The following is a 12,018-nucleotide window of genomic DNA, read 5'->3' on the forward strand; positions in this document are numbered from 1 at the left end:
CCAAGCTGGCCTCGAACTCAGAAATCCGCCTGCCTCTGCTTCCCAAGTGCTGGGATTAAAGGCGTGTGGCAGCTTTTTTCTCTTGATGAACTTAAAAAATCAGTTGTGATAAAACCACATAAGTAACTTTGGCTCCCCCTGCCGGTCAAATATAACCATAATCAAGAGGTAGATAAACTAGATACAACTATTGCTACAAACAGCATATACACAGACAAGAGAAAGCTTTTTGTTTCTAAACTTATACTTAACATGCTCTAGAGAAAAGAAGGGCAAAAATCACTCATTACTATCTAAGAACAACTGTAGCAGTTCCCTACTAAATACATTGCTTGCCTGGTATATTACAGGTCCACATTATTAATGTCTCCATATTTTAATAATATGAAAACATTCTGGTTACCTTTTGAAATGACTGAATTGTCATCAAAAGCAAATATATAAGGAGAGGCTGGGATATAACTCAATGATAGAGTGTATGCCAGCATAGTGAGGTCATAGGTTCAATAGGGGAGAAAAATATAAAGGAGAGGGGTGAAGTGCTTCCCTAATATGAATTAGGTGCTAGGTTTGATCCTCAACACAAGAATGTGACTATAACTATTGCCTACCCTCATTCTAAAGCTGCTTACACTTATCAAACCAGATTCTGTTTATTTTCAAATAGTAAGACTAAGACTGGCAAATAGATATAACAATTCAGCTTTTCTACCGATACTCTCCTAAAGATGTAGATTTCATTGTGTTCTGGGAGACTGAAGTGGGAGGATCACTACAAATTAAGGAACCAGCATGAGCTACAGAGTGAAATCCAAGCCAACATGGCATACAGAATAAGACTGTCTCAAAAACTATAAAGAGGTAACTCCCAAGTCTGGCAATGTCCTTAGACAATCCATTCCAAACACACTCCAAATACTAAATATAAGAAAAGAAAATTTTAAAAATAAAAATAAAATAAATAACAAGAGGCAGCCTTTGATCCCAGAGAACTTAGGGGTTACACAAAGTGCAAGAGAAGCAAACTAGTGGCCACTCAATATTAGATGTCCTAGGCATGAACACCCACAGCAAGCGCTACCGGCACTGCACACACTGAGGACCAGAGGTCCACAGGATACATTCAGTGGTAGTTTCTGTTGTTAATATTATGGTGATAACTGTAATATAATAAGAAATAGAAGATAGCTAGAGAGATGGTTCAGTGGCTAAGAACAATTCTTGGCCGGGTGGTGGTGGCGCACATCTTTAATCCCAGCACTTGGGAGGCAGGGGCAGATGAATTTCTGAGTTCGAGGCCAGACTGGTCTACAGAGTGAGTTCTAGGACGGCCAGGGGTACACAGAGAAACCCTGTCTCAAAAAGAAAAAAAAAAAGAACAATTGTTGTTCTTCCAGAAGATCCATTTAGTTACCACCCACTGTGCATGTTTCACAGATACACACTCCAACTCTTCAGAGGCCTTCTTCTGGCTTCCACTCACACACAAGGCATGCATTTACACAGATACACACACACAAACACTAGAAACAAAAGGGAAGAGGAATAACTTCCCAGAAGTAGTAAAGGTCCTTTAAAAAAGATAATGGCCCGGGTGAAGTACACAAAAGAAGTGTAAACGATTGGAGCCAACTATCAGAGCATGGGTGCTTGACTAAAGCAATTAAAGTGTACCTCGAAAACTGGAAGAGCCACAGTAAAAAGAAAAAGATATGATCATTCAATAAGGTCTACATTTACAAGAAGCTTGGAAGACAAAGGTAAAGAGAATGATGAGGTAACTCAAATGTCATACAAGCAAAAAGGTGATGTTCTCAACTCAGAAGGGAGAAATGAAAGTGAGCCGGAAAACACTTATAAAGAAGGTAGTAGGCTGGAAAGATGTCGCAGCAAGGAAAGGTGTCTGCTGCCAAGGCTGACCACCCAGCTTCAGTCATGGGGACCCACACGTGAAAATAGAGAGCTGATCTGATCCCTACAAGTTGTCCTCTGACCTCCCAATGTACACTGTGGCAAGTGTGCACACACACACATACAAAATACATAATTAGCAACTTAAAATGAGTAATTCAAACATAGGCCTAATGCTTAAAAAAAAAAAAAAAAAAAGTGGTGATTAAGATAGGGCTGGTGAGATGCTCAGCGGGTAAGAGCACTGACTGTTCTTCCGAAGGTCCTGAGTTCGGATCCCAGCAACCACGTGGTGGCTCACAACCACCTGTAATGAGATCTGACGCCCTCTTCTGGTGAGTCTGAAGACAGCTACAGTGAATTAAGCCGAAGGGAGCGGGGCTAGCAGAGGTCCTGAGTTCAATTCCCAGCAGCCACACACATGATGGCTCATGGCCATCTGTACAGCTACAGTGTACTCATACACATAAAATAAATAAAATAAATCTTAAAAAAAAAAAAAAGGTGGCACAAGAAACACTCTGGAGGCCTTCCAAACCCCTGACCTAAGTGACTGAACAGATAGATAATGGCACCATTATCGGGGTGTGAAGATAGGAAGAGGTTAGACTTGCAGAAGTAAGTAATGAGAACTTTCTAAGAGTCCACTTCGTTCTAATATGTCATAATGGTGTCTAATACACTATACACTGATTTTTAAAATTTAAAATGTAAAGAGATACCTAATGGGAAATATCAAAGTAATTGTGACTAGAGATCAGAAAACTAGTAAGAGCTGGAAAACACACATTTTGCAAAATTCATCAACATACAGACAGTAAGTGATTTACAACTTACTACAGACTCTGCATTCCTACACAGAATGAGAAAAGAGGATCAAGGCAAGGCAAATTACTTTTAGGAGCAAAAGAAGGAAAACATCTACAAAGACAACTGTGAAAGACTATCAAGAACAGTGGTGGCACACACCTTTAATCCCAGCACTTGGGAGGCAGAGGCAGGCAGATTTCTGAGTTTGAGGCCAGCCTGGTCTACAGAGGGAGTTCCAGGACAGCCAGGGCTACACAGAGAAACCCTGTCTCAAAAAAAAAAAAAAAAAAAAAAAAAAGAAAGAAAGAAAGAAATTGCCCTGCTAACAGGATCATCCCTCACCCATTATATATTTATTGTACTGTATAACAGACATTCTTTTTGTTAGTTGTTTTTTTTGATTTTTGAGACAAGATGTTGCCCTGGCTGTGTGCTACCACACCTAGCATAAGCAAAGTTTTTTAGTGTTTGCCTTACAGTTCACCCCTAAAAAGATAACATCAATAAACTCAAATCATTGGCCAAGAATGCTAGTAATCTCAACCCTCAAAAGGCTGAGACAAGAGAATCACCATAAGTTCAAGACCAGCCTGGTCTACCTAGTGAGTTCCAAGCAGCCAAGGTTATATACCAGCAACCTGAAGGGGCAGAGGGGGCTTGGGGTGTGTGTGTGGAAGGAGAACCCTCAGGACTAGAATGTAGCTCAGTTGGAAAGATGCTGCCTAGGGTGCAGACAATGGGTTGGGCTCACTAGCACAATGTTAATAGCCAGGCATTACCTGGTTATTAACATATAGGTCATACCTATCTATAATCCCAGCACTAAGGAGGTGGCGGTAGGGGGAGTTAAAGGTCATGCTCAGCTATATCCTGAGTTTGAAGCCAGCTTGAGCTATATAATACCCTATCTTTGAAAAAAAAAAAAATCTAGGGGCTGGAGAGATGGCTCAGTGGTTAAGAGATGACAGTTCTTCCAGAGGTCCTGAGTTGAATTCCCAACAACCACACAGTGGCTCACACCATCTATAATGAAATCCTATGCCCTCTTCTGGTGTACCTGAAGACAGCTACAGTGTACTCATATACATAAAATGAATAAATCCTTTAAAAAAAAAATCTTCAGTACTAGAGAGATATAGCAGCAGTTAAGAGTACCTGTTGCTCTTACAGAGGACTGAAGTTTGATACCCAGGACTCAAACCACCTGTAACTGCAGCTCCAGATCTGATACCCACTTCGGGCCTTCATGGGTACCCACATAAATGTGGCACACAGACATACCAAACACATATATAAATAAAATTAAAAATCTTTTTTTTTAATTATTTCCCTCCAGACATGGTAGTGCACATCCTTAATTCCAGAACTTGGGAGGAAGAGGCAGATAGATCTCTATGAGTTCTAGGCCAGGCCAGCTAGAGCTACAGAGTAAGACTCTGGCTCCAAAAAAAAAAAAAAAAAAAAAAAAAAAAAAAAAAAAAAAAAAAAAAACCACTAGTGCCCTTCCAGCACTTGGGAGGCAGAGGCAGTTGGATCTCTGAAATTTGAGTTCTAAGGCATCCAAGGCTACTCAAAGAAACCCTGTCTAGAAAAATGAACAGGAGGAAGGAAGGAAGAGAAGGAAGGAGGGAAGGAGGGAGGGAGGGAGGGAGGGAGGGAGGGAGGGATAGACAGACAAGTAACTCCAGCCTGATGAAAATATAGAAAAAAAGCCGGGCGGTGGTGGCGCACGCCTTTAATCCCAGCACTTGGGAGGCAGAAGCAGGCGGATTTCTGAGTTCGAGGCCAGCCTGGTCTACAGAGTGAGTTCCAGGACAGCCAGGGCTACACAGAGAAACACTGTCTTGAAAAATCAAAAAAAAAAGAAAAAAGAAAATGTAGAAAAAGTACCATTTCTCTCAAATTAAACATTGTAATTTTGAAATGTTCTTAAGTATAAAAATGGGAGGAAACTGTGAAAGAAAAACTATTCATGGCATATGCCTATAATCCCAACATTTGGGAGGCTGACTCATTTGAGTTCTAGGCCAGTTCAGGCTATACAGCAAAAACAAACTTTAGATTGAGTACATTTTTACACCAATCAAAGGATTGGTAGGGAACATAAAACTAAACAGCCATGTAACTATATTCTCAAGTAGTTAACAGATAATTCATATACACTATAAGACAGACTTTTGGTATGTATTCCTACCATGCCAAAGGACTCTGGTCCAACAATAGAGGTTACAGTATTATAATATCCCAGATTTGCCAAGAATTTGAGGTAAAACCTTATACACTATACATCATCTTTAAGAAGTATGCCTCAGTATATTTAATACCTTAAAACCGAGGAAACTTGATCATAGAGGCCAGCAAGTCCTGGCACAAAACAACTGTTAAGTGGAAACACAATTAAACAAGGTCCTCCAGTTCTTAGGCACTCAGAACTTCTGGCTATGTTTCTCCATTCAGCCCTTCCAACTGTATTGTGGGAGAAAGGCTAGGAAAAAAAATGTGTCATTTTGGATCCCATCATATTAACATAAGCACCTATTATCCAACAATAGCAGCCAGAACATAATGAGGATAAGATTCAGTCTGCATTACCTAAAGATTTCCCAAAAGTCCCAATATTTAGGTTACACAGACTGCACTCTTCTGGCTCACCCACTGCACTATGCTGGAGTCACCACAGCACAGTCTTGGCTACACCACTGTCTAACTACCAAGGAAGGCGAGGCTCACACAGACTTCACTACTGGTCCTGTCTTGGTCCTTCCTCTTGCCTCCTCACTTTTCACAGCTTTGTCCTCTGCTCAGTCCTACTGGAGAGTTCTTTAGCCATCTCCAAGCAGAAAGATCCACAAGAGACTTAAAGAACAACTATCATTTTTTAATCAAATGGTCACATATCCACATTGCCCAAATGAAGCACACCCTGTGAAAGGTAAGGGCACAATGGCCACCTGTTGAAAAAATAGTATTAAGGACTCACACATTGCCCTGAGGAACAGCAGGACATTTGAAGAATTGTACACATAAACCTTAATATACTATATTAAACGTCAGAGTAAACAAATGGTTAATCACACATCTTTTGTAACACATGAATCAGCTACTGATTTGCAAAAGTGGGACACACCCAAGTTAATATGACTCTGAAGTACCAGTTTGAAAATGGACCTCAAAGTCTGAATTGCCAACACATCTACCAGGCTTAGAACAGAATTTTACAAGTATGTAAGGTATAATAAAGTAAAAAGTCGGACTCATCCTTATAATGAGAGTTAATTTAAGAACTTCATTAATATCCGAATAGCAACAATAGAACAGCAATAACACAAACACAAATCCTAAGAAGCTAATAGTTCTGAGGATAAGTGTCCTGTAGAAAATGGAAGAGTAGCAAATTCAAGAACATTCTAGATAGATCTACACATAGTGGTAAGCACCTAAAATCCTAGCATTTGGAATGTAGAGCAGCAAATTCATGAAGTTCAGGCCATGCTCAGCAACTTAAAAAGTCCCAGGGCAGCTCGGACTCAAGCCCTGACTCAAGACACAAGTAAGTGAACAAAGAGTCTAAAGTATAACAAAATAACAAAAATAAAAACAACAAAAGCAAATACATCTTACCTTCAGAGGCATCCAAATAGCGTACATAGTGTCAGGAATAGTTCAGACAACTCAGAAATAAGCAGGAAGAGACTAAGTAATTCCCCAATTATCACGGATAAGGAAGTAGGGAGATCTGAAAAGGAAGAATTTTTTTCACTTAGATAGAAAAATAGTATAAAAGATGTGAGCCAGGCGGTGGTGGCGCACGCTTTTAATCCCAGAACTTGGGAGGCAGAGGCAGGAGATTTCTGAGTTCGAGGCCAGCCTGGTCTACATCTACAGAGTGAGTTCCAGGACAGCCAGGGCTATACAGAGAAACCCTGTTTCGAAAAACCAAAAAAAGAAGAAGAAGAAGAAGAAGAAGAAGAAGATGTAAATAGCTTACTCTGTCTGGGATAGATGTTCAATACTAGTTGCCAAAAAAGTGTACAAGTGCTGGGCGTGGTGCACTTTAATCCTAGCACTCAAAGGAGGCTGAGGCAGGCTGTTGTCTATGAGTACAACACCAGCTTGGTATACATAGTGACTTCTGGGCCAGGTAAGAGCTACTTATTCAGATGGTCTCCAACCCCACTCCCAAAAAAGGTACAATATAAGAGTTCCTTTATGCCTTTAATCCCAGCACTTGGGAGGCAGAGGCAGGCGGATTTCGAGGCCAGCCTGGTCTACAGAGTGAGTTCCAGGACAGCCAGAGAGCTACACAGAGAAACCCTGTCTTGGAAAAAAAAAAAAAAACGAACAGAAAGAGTCCCTTTGTAAAGGGCATATGTGTATCTCTATATGTGTGTAGAAATTTATTTTACGTAAAAAACATAAATCTTAAATGCCTGAAAATTACTTATTAAAGATTCAGAAAACTAAAATCCCAGAGAAAAAAAGTTATTACTACCAGAGTTATTTCATAAACACTACTGAAAATAATTTATTAACGATCTAAAAATATGTACAACTATTTTATGTAGTAAACTAAAACACCTCTCTGACAACTCTAATGTTTTAACTTTTCTTAAAATTGCTTCAGAACTGACACATTAGAAAAAGTAAGTAACATTTATTCTTCACTTAAGTACTACAAGCAAAAAGAAAAGACCCTTCTTTTCCAGAGATTTTTTTTTTTAAAGCAGACTAGAGGAATTAATCTTGAAGATGGAAGGTGTTAAGTTAGCAGAGACTCAGAAGGATGGACTAAATGACCCCTTATGTCCTAGGCCTGAATGAAAATTCCAGCTTAACCAGTTACTGCTTCACTTAAAATGGAGGCTTGCCTGAGTACGAACACAAAAATAACACACTCACCTCTTTAAAAATAATTTCTTAAAATCAGAGTCCCCGTTTTAAAAATAAAGCTCTGGAGTGGGTTTGCTGTCTCCACGTTTGTCGCTTTGGTTAGGGACACTTGGCATCACTTTGCCTAGCGCTCATTGGATTTTGGGGGGTGGGGACCTGAGGAGTTTGACTCTTGACCCGACTCTCAGGCAAGCCTGGGCGCCACCACTACCACCACCACCCCTAATCCCACCCCGCGACGCGACCCCCAGCTCTCTAGGACCCCGGGTCCAGATCCCAGCGAGCTCGAGTCCGCGCCCCTCCCCCGCCTCGGACCCTCGTCCCGGAGCCCTCCCCACCCCCCTCGGCCCACGACTCCTCCGGCCCGGTCCCCATTGTTAGGAGGGGGCTGCCGTGGCCGGGGCTCGCGGCCCGGAGCCCGAGGCCGTTGACCCACTCGCCTCAGGAGGGGGCGGCCCGCGGGATGCCGCTTCCCGTCCGGGCCGCCACGGTCCGTCCCACCTCGCTCGGCCTGGAGCCCCCGGGCTCCGCTCGGCGCCCTCCCCCCGAGGCCCTACAGCCACCCGTCGCCCGGCACGCCGCGGCTCACGGCCCGAGGCCGAGGCCTTGAGGGTGGGCGCCGGCCGGGGGTCCCCGCGCCCCACACGCGTCCCCGCGTCCTCAGACCGGCCGCCTTCAGGGCCGGCCCTCCGCGACGCCCGCTCCTGCGACCCCACAACCTCCCGCCGCCCCGCGGCGGCGCCCCCCACAGAGTCCTCGGGCCGAGACGCGCCACTCTGCGCCACCATCACCCCGACCCGCCGCGCCCCCACCCCCCGGGGCAGCAGTGCCAACGGCAGCTCCCCCGGCCCCAGACCTACCTGCACGGCTCAACCAAGCCTAGAGTGGGGGGCGGGCAAGCTTCCGCCCTCCTCTGTCTCCCATTGGTCCGCCGGGGGCAATTCGCGAGCACCATTGGCTGAGAGTGGACGTCCGTCAGAACTGTGGGGCGGGATGGGGGGGTGAGAGATGCTGGTGCCTCGGTGTCTCTGTCTCTGTATCTCTCTCTGTCTCTGTGTCGGCCCTAGGGAAGGAGAGACTTGGGCTGGACCGAGCTGGAAGGGGGCCTAGTGGGAGAAATAAGAATAGGAATCCCTACAGTGCTTCACAGCAGTCCACCAATCAACCCCTGGCCTCAGCCCCTCGGGTCCTCTTCTCTGTCACCCCCAACCCCTGCCCCTCACCTCACCCTTCCAGGTTCTTCATCCAGGAAGCAATGTGATGAGAACCCAGCCCGGAAGGCCATAGGGAGAGATTTTGTATATGGGCACAAAATATACACCCTATCTAAATGTTTATTTTTAAAGTCAACCAGATTTGAGGTCCTGAGGGCCTGGGAAGGCCACACATCTCACAGACCAGGAAGGAATTGAGAGAAAGCTGAGTCAAAAATCACTGGTTACCATCCCTCCTGGGATGACATGACAGAGTTCTCAGCAGACCAAGGAAGCGAAAGACTTAATATCTCAGGCGCATCCTTTGTAGATACTGACTTTCGTGAATCCATAAACATTCCAACTAAAATAATATTAGCAGAGCATGGTGCCATACGCTTGTGATTCTAGCACAAGAGACTAATGTAGAAAATTACTAAGTTCAAGAGCCAGCCTGAGCTACAAAGAGACTATTTCAAGAAAAAAAAAAATTTAATCAGGTCACAAAACCAGAAACGAAATGGTTACCTAAGAAAACCAGGACAACATCCACATATACTGGAGAATTTGTTAAGTTTCAAATACCAGTAATAAGTGATTGTGTTCTGAGGAACTCCGAAATACAAGAAAGACTAAAGAATCCACAGACGAGGAATCAACATACTAAACGATCGACTTTCTCAAGTCCGAAAAAACCCAAACAAAAAACCAGCTAAAATAATGGCGAAACAGCATGAAGGCAGAGGAGCGAGCGTCTATTGGAAAACAGAATTCCAAAACTATGAGAGAGCCTTAAGTCTTGAGGCTACACTTAAGGACTGTCTTTGGGCCATGGTAGACATGTGACAGAACTAAAAAGAAAATACTCAGAAATCAGAAATCTTTTTCAGTCTTAGTGACACATACTCTCTTTCCCAGATTTTTTTTTCATCATATCAAATGCATATAGGAAGCCAGATTTACTCCAGAGAAACCGGAAGAGCACGGCGTATTCTAAAATATAGTGTGTTTTATCAGCTGTTTGTTTTTATGTGAGTGAGTGTTCTGCCTGCATGTATGGAAAGTGCACAGTGTGCTGGCCTGGTGCTCTCACAGACCAGAAGAGAGCCCTGAGCCCTGAAGTAAGTAGAATTACAACTACTGGAGCCACTGTGTAGGTGCTGAAAACCAAATCTCTGTCCCTTGCAAGAACAGGCAAGTGCTCTTAACTGCTAAACTATCTCTGCAGCCCCTAAAATACAGTTTTAGGACAAGCATGTCATTAATGGCCATTAATCAAGAACCCAGAAAGCTGTTAGAAAAAGAACCAAGCTTTAAAAAAATACTTCTAAAAGTATATATAGCAATATAGGTGCTTTTAAATAATAATCAAGTAATAATTAGTTGAATGGCCACTTTAACTTTAAAGTAATAATTGAGTCATCTTTTTAAAGAGGAAAAATCTGAAACAACTGTCATATAATGTGAAACTGTAATATATTAGATGACAGAGCCATGGCTTCTGCTAAAACTACTAAGGTTTGTGGTCTCCATTCACAGTGGGAGGGAATGCACATATTCTCTTGCATTAGAGCAAAACTTCATGGAATTCCTACTCCTCTGTGGACCAAAGACTAACACACACACACACACACACACACACACACACACACACACACGCAAAACAAAACATGCACCGTGGCTCCTCCTCCTATGTCTCCTCTCCCCTGTCTCCAAATACTTTGTGGTTCCCACTCACACCTGTAGATGTCTGACATCACTGCAACACAAAGAAACACGGTAACAGATGAGAGCTGAAGACGGAGCTGAAGAAGGGATGGATCTATACACATCTTGTCTTTCTTCAAAGAAAAAGAAAGGGCCGGGGGAACAGTTCAGTGGGAGCTTTCCGAGCATGCCCAAGGACAGAGGGAGAGAGGTCACCTGAGGTATGTTGCAGGTCTATCATCATGATGGGATGTCATTAATTCCTGAGAATAAGGATAACCTGAGCCAGGTATGGTGGTGTTGAAATCCCCGCATTTGAGAGGCTGACACAGGAAGACCCCAGTTGGAGACTACCTTGGGCTACACAGCAAGATCTGTCTTTGTCTTACCTTATTCTTGAGCCTGCCTTTTAATTAAAGAGGAAGTTGTGAATCTGAGAGGAAGTAGAAGGGACACAGAAGGAATTGGACATAGGGATGGAAATGATATAAAATCATTTACATTTGAAATAATTTTTAAAATAAAAATGAAAAGCTCTTCATCAGTATTTTCTCAGTTGGGTAATTCTGCCTTAGATCACCTTCTCAGCAGCAGCATGATTACCGACCACAGAGTGGGGCAGAGCAGGGAATAGAGAGGTGGCTTGGTCGCTTGCAGAGGACCTGGGTTCAACCCCCAGCACCCACAGGGTGGCTCACAGCGCTCTGTAGCTCCAGTCCCCGGGGATCCGATGTCTTCACCTGACTTCCACAGGCATGCACATACCTACATGGAGGCACAAACTCATACATATAAAATAAAACTGTTTTAAATAACTGGTTTTTTTTCTTTAATTTACTGGGTTAGTACTGGGTTGCCTAGCACATCTAGGTCCAATCCCCAGAACTAACACAGCCACACATACATGCATTCATCTATGCATACATACCTGCTTGCTTACTTGATTGCTTGCTTCTACATCAGGTATGGTGATTCACATCTGCAATCTTAGCACTCTGGAGACGGAAGGATGACTCCAAATTTAAGATGAGTCTTGTCTACCTAGTGAGTTTCAGGCTAGAATGGACTTCAGAGTGAAACTCTGTCAGAAACTCCACATAAAAAGAGCTCGGGATGGTGACATTTGCCTATAATCTCTATACTGGGAGGTGGAGGAAGGAGGTCATCCTCATCTATATTGAAAACTCCAGGCAAGCCTGGAGTACCTCATCCAGAAATGGGAAGATCGATGATGATGATGATGATGATGGTGATGGTGATGGTGATGGTGATGGTGATGGTGGTGGTGGTGATGGTGATGGTGATGGTGATGGTGATGGTGGTGGTGGTGGTGGTGGTGGTGATGGTGATGGTGATGGTGATGGTGATGGTGATGGTGGTGATGGTGATGGTGATGATGATGATGATGATGGTGGTGGTGGTGGTGGTGGTGGTGATGATGATGATGATGATGGTGGTGGTGGTGGTGGTGGTGGTGGTGATGGTGATGATGATGATGATGGTGGTG

General features: G+C 43.5%; 1 protein-coding gene across 5 annotated transcripts in view; it reads right to left on the bottom strand.

Annotated features, from left to right (window-relative positions):
* Kansl1 (KAT8 regulatory NSL complex subunit 1) overlaps window positions 1–8,521 on the bottom strand; it is a 134,048-nt gene extending 125,527 nt beyond the window's left edge. For 2 of the 5 annotated variants that reach the window (XM_031350964.1, XM_031350967.1), the window contains exons 1-2: window positions 7,621–7,826; window positions 6,343–6,457 (exon numbers count right to left, since the gene is read on the bottom strand). The gene's annotated coding sequence lies outside the window, so the exon portion shown is untranslated. Of the gene's footprint in view, window positions 1–6,342; window positions 6,458–7,620; window positions 7,902–8,471 lie in introns of those variants that run through there. The other 3 variants (XM_031350970.1, XM_031350965.1, XM_031350972.1) reach the window with 3 other exon arrangements.
* Window positions 8,522–12,018: the final 3,497 nt, after the last annotated feature.

This window comes from Mastomys coucha, unplaced genomic scaffold (genome assembly GCF_008632895.1).
Source record: "Mastomys coucha isolate ucsf_1 unplaced genomic scaffold, UCSF_Mcou_1 pScaffold5, whole genome shotgun sequence".
Lineage (NCBI taxonomy): Eukaryota > Metazoa > Chordata > Mammalia > Rodentia > Muridae > Mastomys > Mastomys coucha.